The sequence below is a fragment of the Oryza glaberrima genome, chromosome 4, assembly GCF_000147395.1.
Source record: "Oryza glaberrima chromosome 4, OglaRS2, whole genome shotgun sequence".
Classification (NCBI taxonomy): Eukaryota; Viridiplantae; Streptophyta; class Magnoliopsida; order Poales; family Poaceae; genus Oryza; species Oryza glaberrima.
The window spans coordinates 12,612,299-12,625,790 of NC_068329.1; positions in this window are offsets into that span (position 1 = coordinate 12,612,299).

Here is a 13,492-nt window from a genome sequence, read left to right on the forward strand (position 1 = left end):
ACCATACCATCAAGAGTCAAATGTATCTCAGACACAACACCAAATCCACCGGAATAGTATGAGCATATAAAGGTTTGATCATCCTTCTACTATCATAAACCTATTATTCACTCTAGCAGCTCTGCTCCAGAAAATTAGGCAAGAATACCGGATTGTAAAAGCACAAGAATGAAAAAATAAAAAAGAATAGAATGTCATGTCGATTGTATTCTTCCTAGATTAGGAGTACAATAAAATTTTGAAACTGTTGTTTAGATGAGACACAGGAACAAGAAATTTTAAGACATGGGAATCAGAAAACATGAGGAGCGACATTGAGACCCCATGCTTGTTTCCTGCAGAAGTTCCTATATTAAAAAAAATGCACATATACTTCGTATGAATTTCAGATGAATTGGTAGGGGCAACTCTTTGTTACAAAGGGTTTCATACAGAATTTTTTCCATATAAGATTGAATTCCTGAAACAATTTTACATTTCTCCTTTATCGAGAAAAAAACCTTCTTTGTCTATGATCTGAACTACTGCTTCAGTTACTTTTGCTCTCCAGCAGTTTGAGAGGCAAAGGTACTCAACAAGAATATACCAGTTTCGGGGAACTCTATAACAACCTCATCTTTTCGCTTATGTTTATGCTTATCAGCCAAAATTTAAATTTTCAACTAGATTTGGAGTTGATTTTGGGGTTTTCTTATCAAGTTTATTTTTCAGCCTTTGCTATTAGATCGCTAAGAATACGTATATAAAATTTCTATTTTTCGTTTACAAATATATCGAAATGATGGGGCCATAAATTATTACTTAGCTTTCCAAATGACCCCATTATAGCCAATTTCTAATGAACTCTTTTCTTCAAGAGACATTAACATTGTCTAGTGCAGTTCCGGCCTCTGCTGCCAACAAAAGGTCCACATAACAGTTTTTTTTTTTTAGAAAATAGGATAATCCCGACCTCTACATAGTCCATAACAGTATAACACACTCGCTAGTGTGTACCTTGAATAGTGTACAAAATAGTTGTTGAAAAGATGTACTTGTCTTAGAAATCACCAATGCAACACATATACTATTACCATCCTAAAACTTTAACATTTTTTTAGTTGCACATGTGGTAGCAGGCAAATTAAATCTTGATATGTACTCCATGTGAGCACATAACTGATCACCATCCAATGGCTGATTGGCTGGTGAATGATTGTGTTGTGAGCTATACCCAATTCACCTCGCTGCATGCATATAGAGACCTGTTATATAGTAGGCCAAGGGTCCATGTCTATAAGAGTATGGCAACAGCACCCAACTGATCGAATGTATAGAATTCCATGAGCTACCAAAACACAAAACATGATGGGGTCAGGAATAGCGCGCACCGATAGGAATAGGAGGCATTATGGACTCAAGTCATCGAAATCGAAAAGATTTAATATGACAAGTGATGTGGATAAGGCCTCTGCATTAATTCAGTGTTTGTTCTCACTGCTACATAACATGGTATAGGTGCCGGTTTACAAGGGTTCATAGGTGCCAGATTTTCACTCATCACCAATTAGTCGGCCCCAATAGAAGAAACCAACACCTATGCGAAAAGTACAACCAACACCTATATATTCACACAAGTCAACCAAAAAGAGCTGGCTCGAATTGAGCCGAACTCAAACGCCGTCACCGCCCCACATCGAGTTGCTCCCGACATCCCAAATCAAATTGAAATCTCAAATCCCCACATCAAATTGACATCACAGATCGAATGAACATACTCAACAACAAAATCATCCACAAATTCACAAAAAACATCTACAAAAAATCTACAATAGAGACTGGGAAGGGGAGGGCGAGGGGCTGGCCACCAGGCTTCTCCGCTCTACCTTCTTTCTGACCGGAGGGGAGGGTCGGGCGCTGCTGTCGCCTCCCCTCGGGCGTCGCCGCCTGCCACATCCCCTACAGCCAGATACGGTGGAGGGGAGGGCGCTGCCGCCGCCCGCTGTTCCCGAGCTCTGCTTGCATATGGATCGGAGAGGAAGAGGACGGACGGAGGAGGAGGAGGAGGAGGAAAGGAGAGGATAAGTTCACCGGCAGGGAGAGGAGGGCCGCGGAGACGAGTGGAGAGGGGGCTGGAGAGGACCGAGGGGAGGGAACCAGGGAAGGGGCCAGAGGGGAGGGAGGAGGAGGGCGCGGCGGAGAAGAGGAAAGGCGCGCGATTGACGTGTGCGATTGTGGATAAGGATAAGGAGGAAACATGCACGAGTGGATATAGGCGGCCGGCTCGGCTCGCCCATGTTAGCTTGGTTCAATATATAGGTGCCAGTTTTATAGAAGAACCAACACCTATAATATAATACCTATAGTATTGGTACCGGTTTTAACTAATGAACTGCCACCTATAATTCTTAAAGGGGCCGGTTCTTTATTTTTTTTCACTGTGCAGAGGTGGGAAAAGGCCTATAAGTACCGATTCTTTTAAAAAACCAAACACCTATAAGGCCAGTCCCTATGAAGGTTTTTATAGTAGTGTTTTTACATGTTTTTGTGAAACAAAGACGAATATGAAGATGAAGATAATAATATTCTTTGCATGTTCTACTGAGATCAGATGGGGGGAGGCGATAAGAAGTTGAAGGAGTATATAGGTGTTGGTTCATTACACGTACAAATATCCGCACCACTGGCAGGTCTAGTAGGACGCAAAGCATGCAAAACACATCGGAATATACATGATTTACATACACCGAGGATCTATGTGTCAAAGAAATATGTGTATAGCTTGAAGATAACACGCCAAACTTTAGTACAGCAAACAATACCATCACGAGTATTCAGACATTGACAAATAATAAATCAATAACTCAATTTGGGAGGAGGGACTCCCATTTTTGTCAGGACTCGTGAAATTAACAGTACTTTGTTAAATATGGGTTTCTGGATAATTAATTAATAATAGTAAACAAGTCAGATTCTGGGAAGATAAATGGTTAGGAAATACAGCCCTTAAGGACATATACCCGTCTTTGTACTCTATAGTTCGTAGGAGAAATTTTTCGATCGCATATTATGAGTTATGTTTCACTTAATGTTTCTTTTAGTAGAGCGTTAGTACGTAAGACAAAATTTGATCTATTGGTATAACTTATATGCTTTAATTGTGCAAATACATTTGTTAGAAGAAAATGACATTTCTAAATTGAATTTTCATCAAAGTGGTCAATTCTCTATATGATCTATGCACTTAATCTTAATTAATAATGGTTGTGTTGAAAGGAATAATATTATTTAGAAACTTAAGATGTCTCTTAAGATCAATATTTTTATGTGGTATTTGCTTAAAGGGGTAGTGTTAACAAAAGATAATTGAGATAATCCCTTATATGCCACTGAAAATTGGTCTGATCCCTTATATGCCACTAAAAATTGGCTCTTCCCTTATATGCCATTGGTCCAAATTTGCTCACTCTCTCATGCCACTCTCGTCTATTGACAGTGTGTTAACCGTTAATTCTCAAGTAAAAAATATATATTTGCCCTTCTGAGTTAACGGTTAGACATGTCCTATACTCAGAAGGGCAAATATGTCTTTTTTACTTAAGAGTTAACGGTTAACAGACGGGAGTGACATGAGAGGGTGTGTAAATTTAGAACAGTGGCATATAAGTGAAGAGCCAATTTTTAGTGGCATATAAGGGATCAGACCAATTTTTAGTGGCATATAAGAGATTATCTCAAGATAATTTGGTTAGATAGAATTGGAATAGTAGTATGAGATATTCTTTTGAAAATGAGACAATACATCATTTGTTTGTAGATTGTCATTTTGCAAGATTTCTATGTAGCAAAACAATTTTCTTCTGGGTTATATCCTCCACATAGTATATCTCATATTTTTAGGAATTGGCTTGTGGGTATTGATACAAAGACAAATAAGCTATATGCTGGCCTCTATGTCTTAGTAGAAATGATATGGTTTTTGATAAATCACCATCATAATCTTATATACTGGTACTTTTTAGAGCAATGTATTGCCTCTAGTGTTGGGCTCAACTACAAAGGTGTGATGACGATATCAAGCTAATAGAGAATGCTTGTTGGAAACTTGAGTCTACGGTCATGCAGTTTTTTGCCAACTTCGGGTGGTGATTCACAAATAGGATTCTATAAATTATGATTTCTTTATCTTGTGTTGGTGCTTATTAGTTTGTGCTTGCATTTTGTTAAATTTTGGTGTGTTCGTGTGAACCATTTGGTGTGTGGTCGCTTTTGAGTGAATTTCTATAACAATTGGTTGTAACTCGTTGAGCAAAGACCGGATTATTTAAAAATGACACCGATAAGATTAAGGGTTGACCATCCTCCCTTGTGCCAAAAACGTATTATCCTCGAAGGCCCTGCTCCAGAAATTTAGTACTTCTTTGTTTTACTGGATTGTAAAAACAAAAGAATGGAAAGAACAGAAGAATAGAATGTTTTTGTTCACTGTATTCTTACTAGATTATAAACAGAAGAAAATTTTGAAAATTTCATTCAGATGAAACATAGGAAAAACCAAGAAACTCAAGATATGGGAATGAGAAAACATGAGATGGGACAATGAGATCTCATGCTTGTCTTCTTCCAAAGTTTCTATCGAAAATGAACATATATTTATCTGAATTTCGAAGGAATCTGTAATGACTCTTTTGTTTCAAAGGGTTTCATATATATGGATATTTTCCATAAGATTGAATTCCTCAAACACTTTCCCTTTGACCAAAAGCAATAAATGTCTGAACAAATAGATGTATTTTTATTTGTTCTTTTTTCTTTTTATTGTCCAGCAAGAATGTACGTACCTATTCCAAATAACTTTAAATTATTGACTTTCCAGATAACCCAATTATAGCAAATCAATCTAGCTAAGAACGAGTCGAACTGGACACTGTCATGTTCTCTAGAACTAATCTACTTCTAATTTCTCGTACACCATAATGTTTGTAGTAGTAAAATCCTACCATAGGAAAGTAAATTTTGGTGTGTATCTTGAAGAGTTTAGTGTACAATGTACCGGATGGTTTGTTGAAAGGATGTACTTGTCTCATTAATCACCGACGCAATAAATATACTATCATCCTAAAACAGAACATTTCGTTAGCTGCAGTACACATGCATGCTCGAGGTAGTCCATGAGCACATAACTGATCATCATCCCAATGGTTGGTAAATAATATAATTGTCTTGTGAGTTATGCCATTCACAGTTCACCTCGCTGCATACAAACCTTAGAGATACACCTACGCATTGCGCACTAGGCAGAGGCAGAGGCGGAGACAGGAGTAGGGCAGCTTGGGCTACAGCCCTACTCCTGATCCTAAATATGCATTGAAATTCTATTTTAAAATTTCAAAAACTAGAAGATAAAGACAAAATTATATAAATTCAACTAATTGAGCCCTATGCTTGAAAAAATTCTGGCTCCGCCACTAGGCAGAGGGTCCATGCCTATAAGAACGTGGCAACAAACGCCCAACTGACCCAATTATATATAGAGTTCCATGAGCTACCTGAACAGAAGATGATGGTGATACGATCGAATAGCACAGACTGGTAGCTAGGAAAGGAAGGCATTGGGAACTCAATTCCATCGCAATCTGAAATATATGGTAGTATGGTCTTTGTGGGAAGTAGTGCATGCAAAACACGATCATCATTGTCGAACAGCTGAGCTCAGATGGGAGGGGGAATCCGGCCTTGATTTGGAAAGAACGTACTCCCTCCCTCCCAAAAAAAATTATTCCTAGCATCTTAACATAGAATTAGTGAAGAGTGAGAATGAATAAAATATCCTTAATCATTAAAAAAATAGTAAGAGTAATAGATAAGTAAAGGGTATTGAAAAGATAAAACTTCTTGTTTTATATGCTGAGAGTAGGTGATAAAAGTGGGTTTTTTGGACAAAATTTAAACTCCTAGAAGTTTAGGTTTTTTTTTTTTGTAGGAGGGAGTATAGATTTTAAACATAAAAATTCATATATCAATCATCAGTCCAGTTCCTTGGATTAGACAAGTATATAAACTAAAGCTGAATTAGACGCGTAAACTGAATCTGACGTTGATGACCTATGATGTTCTCCATTCTCCAACAACTACTGAACTCGTCATACTTTTTCTTTAGAAATGTACAGGGAAGTAGTATATTTGAGTGTCCACGCACTTCGTCCGAAAACATATACTCATATGGGTCATAATCCCAGCTAGGAAGTTGAATGAAAATCTCAGCCCAGGCCTAGTATTCAAGCCCATTGAAGCAAAGCCTATTAGGAGTAAATGTCCAATTCTTTTTTATATTTTCGTGACATTTGCTAGTTAGTATGCACGGGATGTTTGTGCGTATAGGATATGTTTACAAGGTACTGAGTTCAAATCTTTATACGAGCGAATTTTAGATTGGTTGTTTGAGGGGCTAAGTTCCCGACTTAAAGCGCTATATATATATCCGGTTAAATGTAGAGGACGGGTAAAAAATACATTTCTCTAAAAATATAAGAATAAAATAAAATAAAATAAAATAAAATAAAAAACTATTAAAAATGCCAGGGGATTGAAAGATAGCCAAATGGTAACCCGTGATACTGACCTTAGATGGCAAAAAAAATTAAACTAGCATCTCAAAAGTGACATCCATGGGTGCATGCGTGCATCGAATATTATGTCAGAGAAACTCTGGAAGGCATGACCAAGTCAATTACTGACACAAGTTTAATCATCACCTAGGAAAAAAGGCGCAGGCATCAAAGACAAAGTAGACGGGGAGGCCTAACGGGCGATCAGTCGCGCCCCTTGACCAGCGCGCGATCAGTTCTAACCTCCCTCTGGTCTCTCCTCTCTACTACTGCATGTATACAGGGCAGCGGACGGCGCGTCGCTTGGAGTGCCCGCGTTTTCCTTTCTTTTTTCGGTTTCTCTTTTCTTTCATGTGAGCTCCCGCTTTTTCCCTTTTTTTTGTCTCTTTTTTTTGTTTTTCCTGTTTTTCTTACGTTCCTTCCGTTTCATTTTTTTCTTTTCGTATCTTTTTCTGTTTTTAATACATATGTATGCAAACTTTATATACGTACAAATACAAACTTTATATACATGTACTTTTAGGTTTTTATATGTACGTATACCAATTTTGTATACATGTATACAAAGTTTGTATACACATATATAAAGTTTGTATACGTGTATTTTTTGGTTTTTATACGTACGTATACCAATTTTATATACACATATACAAAGTTTATATAAACATATATAAAGTTTATATACGTGTATTTTTTAGGTTTTTATACGTACGTACTAATACAAACTTTATATACGCGTATACAAACTTTGCATCCCGTACATACATATATATAAACTTTGTATACGCGTATGTAAAGTTTAGATACATGCATATACGTGCGTATTAAAAAGCCGAAAAAACTGAAAAAGATACAGAAAGAAAAAAAACAGAAAAAAACATGTGCAAAAAAAGAAAATAAAACCGGACGAAAAAGGTACGAAGAGAAAAAAACAGAAAAGAAGAAAACCATGCGCAAAAAAAACCAAAAAAAAATGGAGAAACCGCATGCTGCCCGCGGCCCCCTCTCCGCGCGTGACAAGTGTCCAGTCGCGCGGGGGAGGGCGCGCGCGGCTGATCGCTCGTTAGCCTTTTCGACAAGTAGACAACATAGAGGCTATGCAATTAATTCCCATTGATCAAAATGGTTAATCACTTCGCACTACTACATGATAGACGCCACCCCCTTTTGTTTCCATGTGGTCCATAAGTGGAACCGCATGGAAAAATAGGGGGACAGGCGCCGGGTTGTCACTCGCATGGGAAAGCGCATACCGTGCGGACGGCTTAAACCAACCGCACACGAATTTTCACCTGCATGGGCCCACCGCTTTTAACCGCGCCAGCACACATCTCTCTCCGCCACGGCGGATCCGGCGGCGCGCGCGCCCCCTCCCCTCCTTCCCCTTGCAGATCTGGCGGAGGGGGCGGCGGATCCGGCGGCGCGCGGCCCCTCCCCTCCCTTGCAGATCCGGTGGAGGGGAGGGGGCCCAGCGGAGCGGCGGCATGCGTCAGCGGCCAGCATGGAGGTGGGGCGATAGCGTCGGCGACCGGCGTGAAGGTGGCACGACGGCATCGGCGACCAGCGGATCTATCTCTCCCTCTCCTTCTCTCTTTGCTATTCTCTTTGTTATTTGTGATTCTTTGTGATTTGTGAGATGCGTTCTTGGATTTCATTTGTTGATGTGAGATGTGTTCTTGTGATGTGAGATCATTGTGTGTCGATGTGCGACTACGGATTCGGCGCTGGTGACGGGAGCGGGCGGCGGATCCGTAGCCGGCGACCGCGGGGGTGATGGCGGTGGCGGATTAGGTTAGGGTTTTTTTTCTTTTTTTGTTTCAATTTTTTGTTTTTCCGTGTAGGCGGCTTAAGCTCCCGCACGCGAAAATCACGATTTTCCCAAACGACTGGGTGCGTGCGGGCGCCTGTTGACGGTCGTTAGCGATCAGTTTCGACCGTCAATATTACCAAAATAGAGGAGAACTAGTTATGCTTGCATTGCATATTCATGTTAGAATAATAATATTCCACTAGTATTTGGTTCAGTAACCTTTTGCAAAGAATAACCATTAAGTGGAAGAGAATCGACATCAAATTAGACGATAAATCAATCGGACGATGTCGAGAATCAAACTTATGTATGAATGGGCCAAGAACACAGAGTTGACACGATGGATTGGGCCAAAATTCATAAGTTTGCAGAGAAGAGCAATAGAGGAGGCCGCCAATCGAAGATGGGCTGGGATAGCCCAGCCCATGGTTCGGCCGAACCGCTGGTTCAGCTGAACCCATCTTGGCGCCGTTGGATGCAGGGTTGCGGCTGGACTATGTGGATTAGCTCCCAATGACGGTTGGAGGGTATTTCCGACCATTCCAACCGTCACAACCGTCATTGGGAGGCTATATAAACCCCTCACTCTCTCCATTTCAACACACACCTCAAGCAAGAGCTCTCTCATATTCTCTCAAGTTAGTTTAGTAGTCTTAAGCTAGTGGAATAGGAATAGAGAAGAAATCCGAGTCCGGAAGCCTTCGGAAGAGTTCGGGTATAGCTCTAGTAGCTCTTCTATTCTCTTTTGTAAGCTTTGTACCTTTATTAGAATACTCTTCTATATACATTTATGGTATTGGAATACTTTCCGAGTATATGAATACCAACTTTATTTTATGTTCATGTTATACTGATTATACTGCTAGCTTATCTGAGAGATGCATCGGTACGGGTATAGTGTTTACTTATGCAATTACTCTATGTCATGACGATGATATTAGAGTAGTATCTGGTAATTTAGGCATGGTGTCTAGATTACAGGAGATCATTATTTGGGGTTATATGCTGCGGATGAGAGGTGGGCCACCGATGGTGACAACTCAGTACGGGTATTCCTCCGCGCGTCTATATAGTCCTAAGTTAATTTCCTGGGGAGGGTACTCCTCCGTATTTAGCCTCGGTTGTATAGTCATAACGGGCTGTCGTAAGGAACTCGGCAGTCAAGGGTTGCTTCTTGAAGTACTAGGAGGGCATCGGATAGAGGGTATTAGCTAGTATGTCAGATAACTAGGATGTATGTATACGGAATAGATTTTCTTTCTATTTTCTTTCCACTTAGCTTAGGTAACTTAGTATGAGAATGAGTAGCCCCTGCTTGTGTGTCACTCTACCCTTGGATTATCTTAACCCCTACTTAGACTATAATTATTACAAGTAACATATAAATTATTAGTCAGATTCTCTCTACTATGATCTTCTCACGGGATTAAATAAATATGATACCATTGGAATATTCTCGGGTAAAATGCTACAATGGTATATCCGTGCGCTTGCGGATGAACTCTATAACCATAAATACTAGGAGTATTTCTATGTCATTGCTGAAAATTATATTTCTAGTAATGTCGTTAAGAAATAACAACACCATCCTCCCTCACGAAAAAATCGGTTAGCCCGCACGTGATAATCGGTATTGTAGTAGTGTCGTATCTCATGGATTGCACCGCGCTTTAAATGTCGTATGGAGTTACATCCGCAAATTAGTTAATCTTGGCTAATTGCATGCATGGACATATTAAATGATGCAAATTTACTTTTACGTCAATAAATAAAAAGATACATATTATATATATTATATGATGATTATTTTCAAAAAGAACGTGATGATTATGAAAGGATGTAGTATTAACGTAAGCACTTGCGCAAGCAATAATGCACGATGAGTAATCGAGCGAGGACGCTCAGATGGCCTTAGCATTGTACACCTTTTACTATAGCCTCTATCCTATAATATAAAAAATTCTAGTGTACTAACTATCACATTAATCAATTTTAATTTATTTTTTTCTATGTTAACCTTCAACTACCCACGCACACCTACACCAAATACTCATTTAATAGAGGTATTATAGTATTTTTCTCTCTATCATTATATCTTTAAAAGAGAATGTATAATCCCTATAATGGATGGAGGTAGTATTAGGCTAACTATTGAATGCTTGCATGCAGTGCAATTGAGATATTGTGCAGCCTAGAGCTGATCTTTGTCCATTAACGATGAATATCTTTGCTAAAGAAAGTAAGAAACTAATAGTCTTGGTCCCCACCAACCCGTGAGTTGATGGGATCCCCACTCTTCTTAGAGCAATAGATATATGCTTCCACACGAGTTTAATTAACGTTGTTCATGCATTAAAAATTTGGTTACAAGTTATTGAACTTTTGTGAACAATAGCATATATATTGAACTTTCAGAATGGAAACATATATATATACACCTTACATCCCAAAATATAGCAGTTTCTGACATTCAACTTTCCACTTGCTTTCTCATATGAACCGATCATAACCATTTTATTTAATTCATATAATATATTCTTCTAACATAATATCCAGCTTTTAAAACTAATAAATATTTTATTAATAATCCTCAGGACATCGCCAAATGGCTAACAAAATTAAGGAAACCGCATGGAGATTTTGCTAATACAGCGAGCTCATATTTCTCTTGAACAATAAGCACAAGACAAAATGATAATTCATTAAATAGAATATAAAAAACTATAAGACTATTGCCCTGGAAGATAGTAGCAGGTAAAGAAAAAAAATATCATCACCACTACTACCAAGTAACGATAATGTCTAAATAGCTAAAGAGAAAGCTAACACCGGACAAGCTAACACCGGACTGTACCCCCACGATCGTATTATTGCACAACAACAGTAACCAGCCGGACCCCACGGGCGTTGAGCGGCGTACGTACGCCTGGAAGTTTTGGCCGGCCGTGACGCCACTACTGCTCATGGTCTATCGCCTTTGTCTCCATTATTGTACACGTCGCAGCCATCCAAGCCATATATTTGTAGATCCATCTCGATCGGTCCGGTTCTAAAAAAAAAAAAAATCTCGATCGGTCAAGCAGATCAATGGATAAGTCTATGCACACGTACGCTAGATCTATTTGATGAGATCATCGTGCACTTGCGCGGTGCAGTGTATACTCCTACGTTTCAACATTTGCTACTGCTACCCGGCCTGCTGATGGTTTGATTGCTGAATGATTGATTTGGATGCCCATACTGTGTGTAAGCAACGGCTGCTTCCGCATATGTAACGATTTCTCCCTAGTGTAAAGCCTTTTTCTCAATCTGTGCCAACGATTTCTCCCTAGCTAGTGCCCGGGATGTCCACGACTCCACATAGGACGGCTGCTTCTTCCATTTTAAATGTAAGTGGTTCCAATATTAAAATTTGTAACAAAATTATAAGCACCTCTAACGCTCTTCAGAGTGTTTGTTTATTAATTCGTCAATCAACTTTTATTCTAATTTCTATTCAACTTTCCTCCATCACCTTTCTGGCACCAACCATTTCTTATTTAGTGTTTTTTCCCACCCGAGCGTGCCCGCGAGGCACCGTTTGGAAGAATTAGCACCCATGTGATGACATAGGTGACAGGTTTTAATAGAAAACTGGCACCAATATTATTAGTTTTGTTTCAAAGAATCGGAACCTATAATATATTAAGTGTTGGTTTTTTTAAATGAACTGGCACCATAAAAACCAAGCTGAGCCAGCATATCCTTATTCATCCACCCATGCACCCACGCCTACCCATCCTCTCTCTTGACGACTATGTCTCTCCATTCTTATCCCTACCCTTCGCCATCTCTCTCTCTCAGCTCGTCTCCAACCTCCTCCCCTCGTCGAGCTCCTCCCCGACTATGCATGTCTCCTCCTCTCTATTTGCCGCCCCTCTTCCTACTCCTCCTCTACCATACGTCACGGTCTCGATTGATTCCTCCTCCTCCACCACCGGACAGCGATGGTGAGGAGGACCAAAGCTGCGGCTCACCAATGCCCGGCCGCAGGATCCGGTGGCGTGACCGCGTGACTGCTAGGACGACTAGATCTAGCGGCGACGGCGATGGAAAAGAAGGCTAGATCCACAAATCCCTCCTTTTGTCTCCTTTCCAATCGGCACCCTGAAGCAGTGGCATCGACAAGGCACCAAAGTCCGCCGGTGGGAGCCCTTGCTCCGTCACCAGCGACTACAGTAGCGTTACCAGTACCAGTTTCAAGGGCTCCACTCAACTTGGCCCTCCACTTGTCGCGAGCCCCACAGTCGTGTTTGACGACCTCACTACAGCCTCCGCATCTGTTGCCTGAGCGGAGGCCATGGAGGAGGCTCTTGGTGCCACCCTGCCACCCATCACCACCACCTCTCGGTGTGTTCTCCTCTGCTGATTTTGTGTATGTGATTTTATTCATCAATGTTTATTACGTGATTATGTTCTTGGATGGGGATGATGGGGATCTCAGGGGATGCTTCTTAATTGGATGGGGATCTCAGGGTGATCGGGAAATGCTTCATTCAAGCCAATCATTGAGCCATCTTTGTTTTTATTCCTGGAACCTCAGAGGTACCGTTTAAGACCGACACCTTTGATTCCCCCCATCGCTGCCACCCGATTGGTGTCGGCTAGGAAATCCGGTACCTATGGGTTTTCCCAACCGATACCAAAGTGCATTTATGTAGTAGCATATAGCTTTATCCTCTCGTTAGAGATATTTATTTCCATGTGATTGTTAGCCGGTAAACTGGAGAAAATATATAATCAAAAATATACATATGATGGAAATATAGAAACTATCATAAAATAAAAAAATAGACATTTGATATTTGTCAACGTCACTATGAGCAAAACTTTTACCCCTAGATTTAACTATGAGTAAAAGTTTTATATCCTACGTTAGTTTTGTATAAGAAATATTCATATCTTATGGGTAATGACATTGATATAAAAAAGTTTTACTCATCATGATTTGGATAAATCTCAAGTGTTTATTTTATTTTCTATTGTAGTTTTGAGTTTTAATTCACTGCGTATTTTTCCTGTCAAGATTGGATTTCAATCATTGAACAGTAAACAT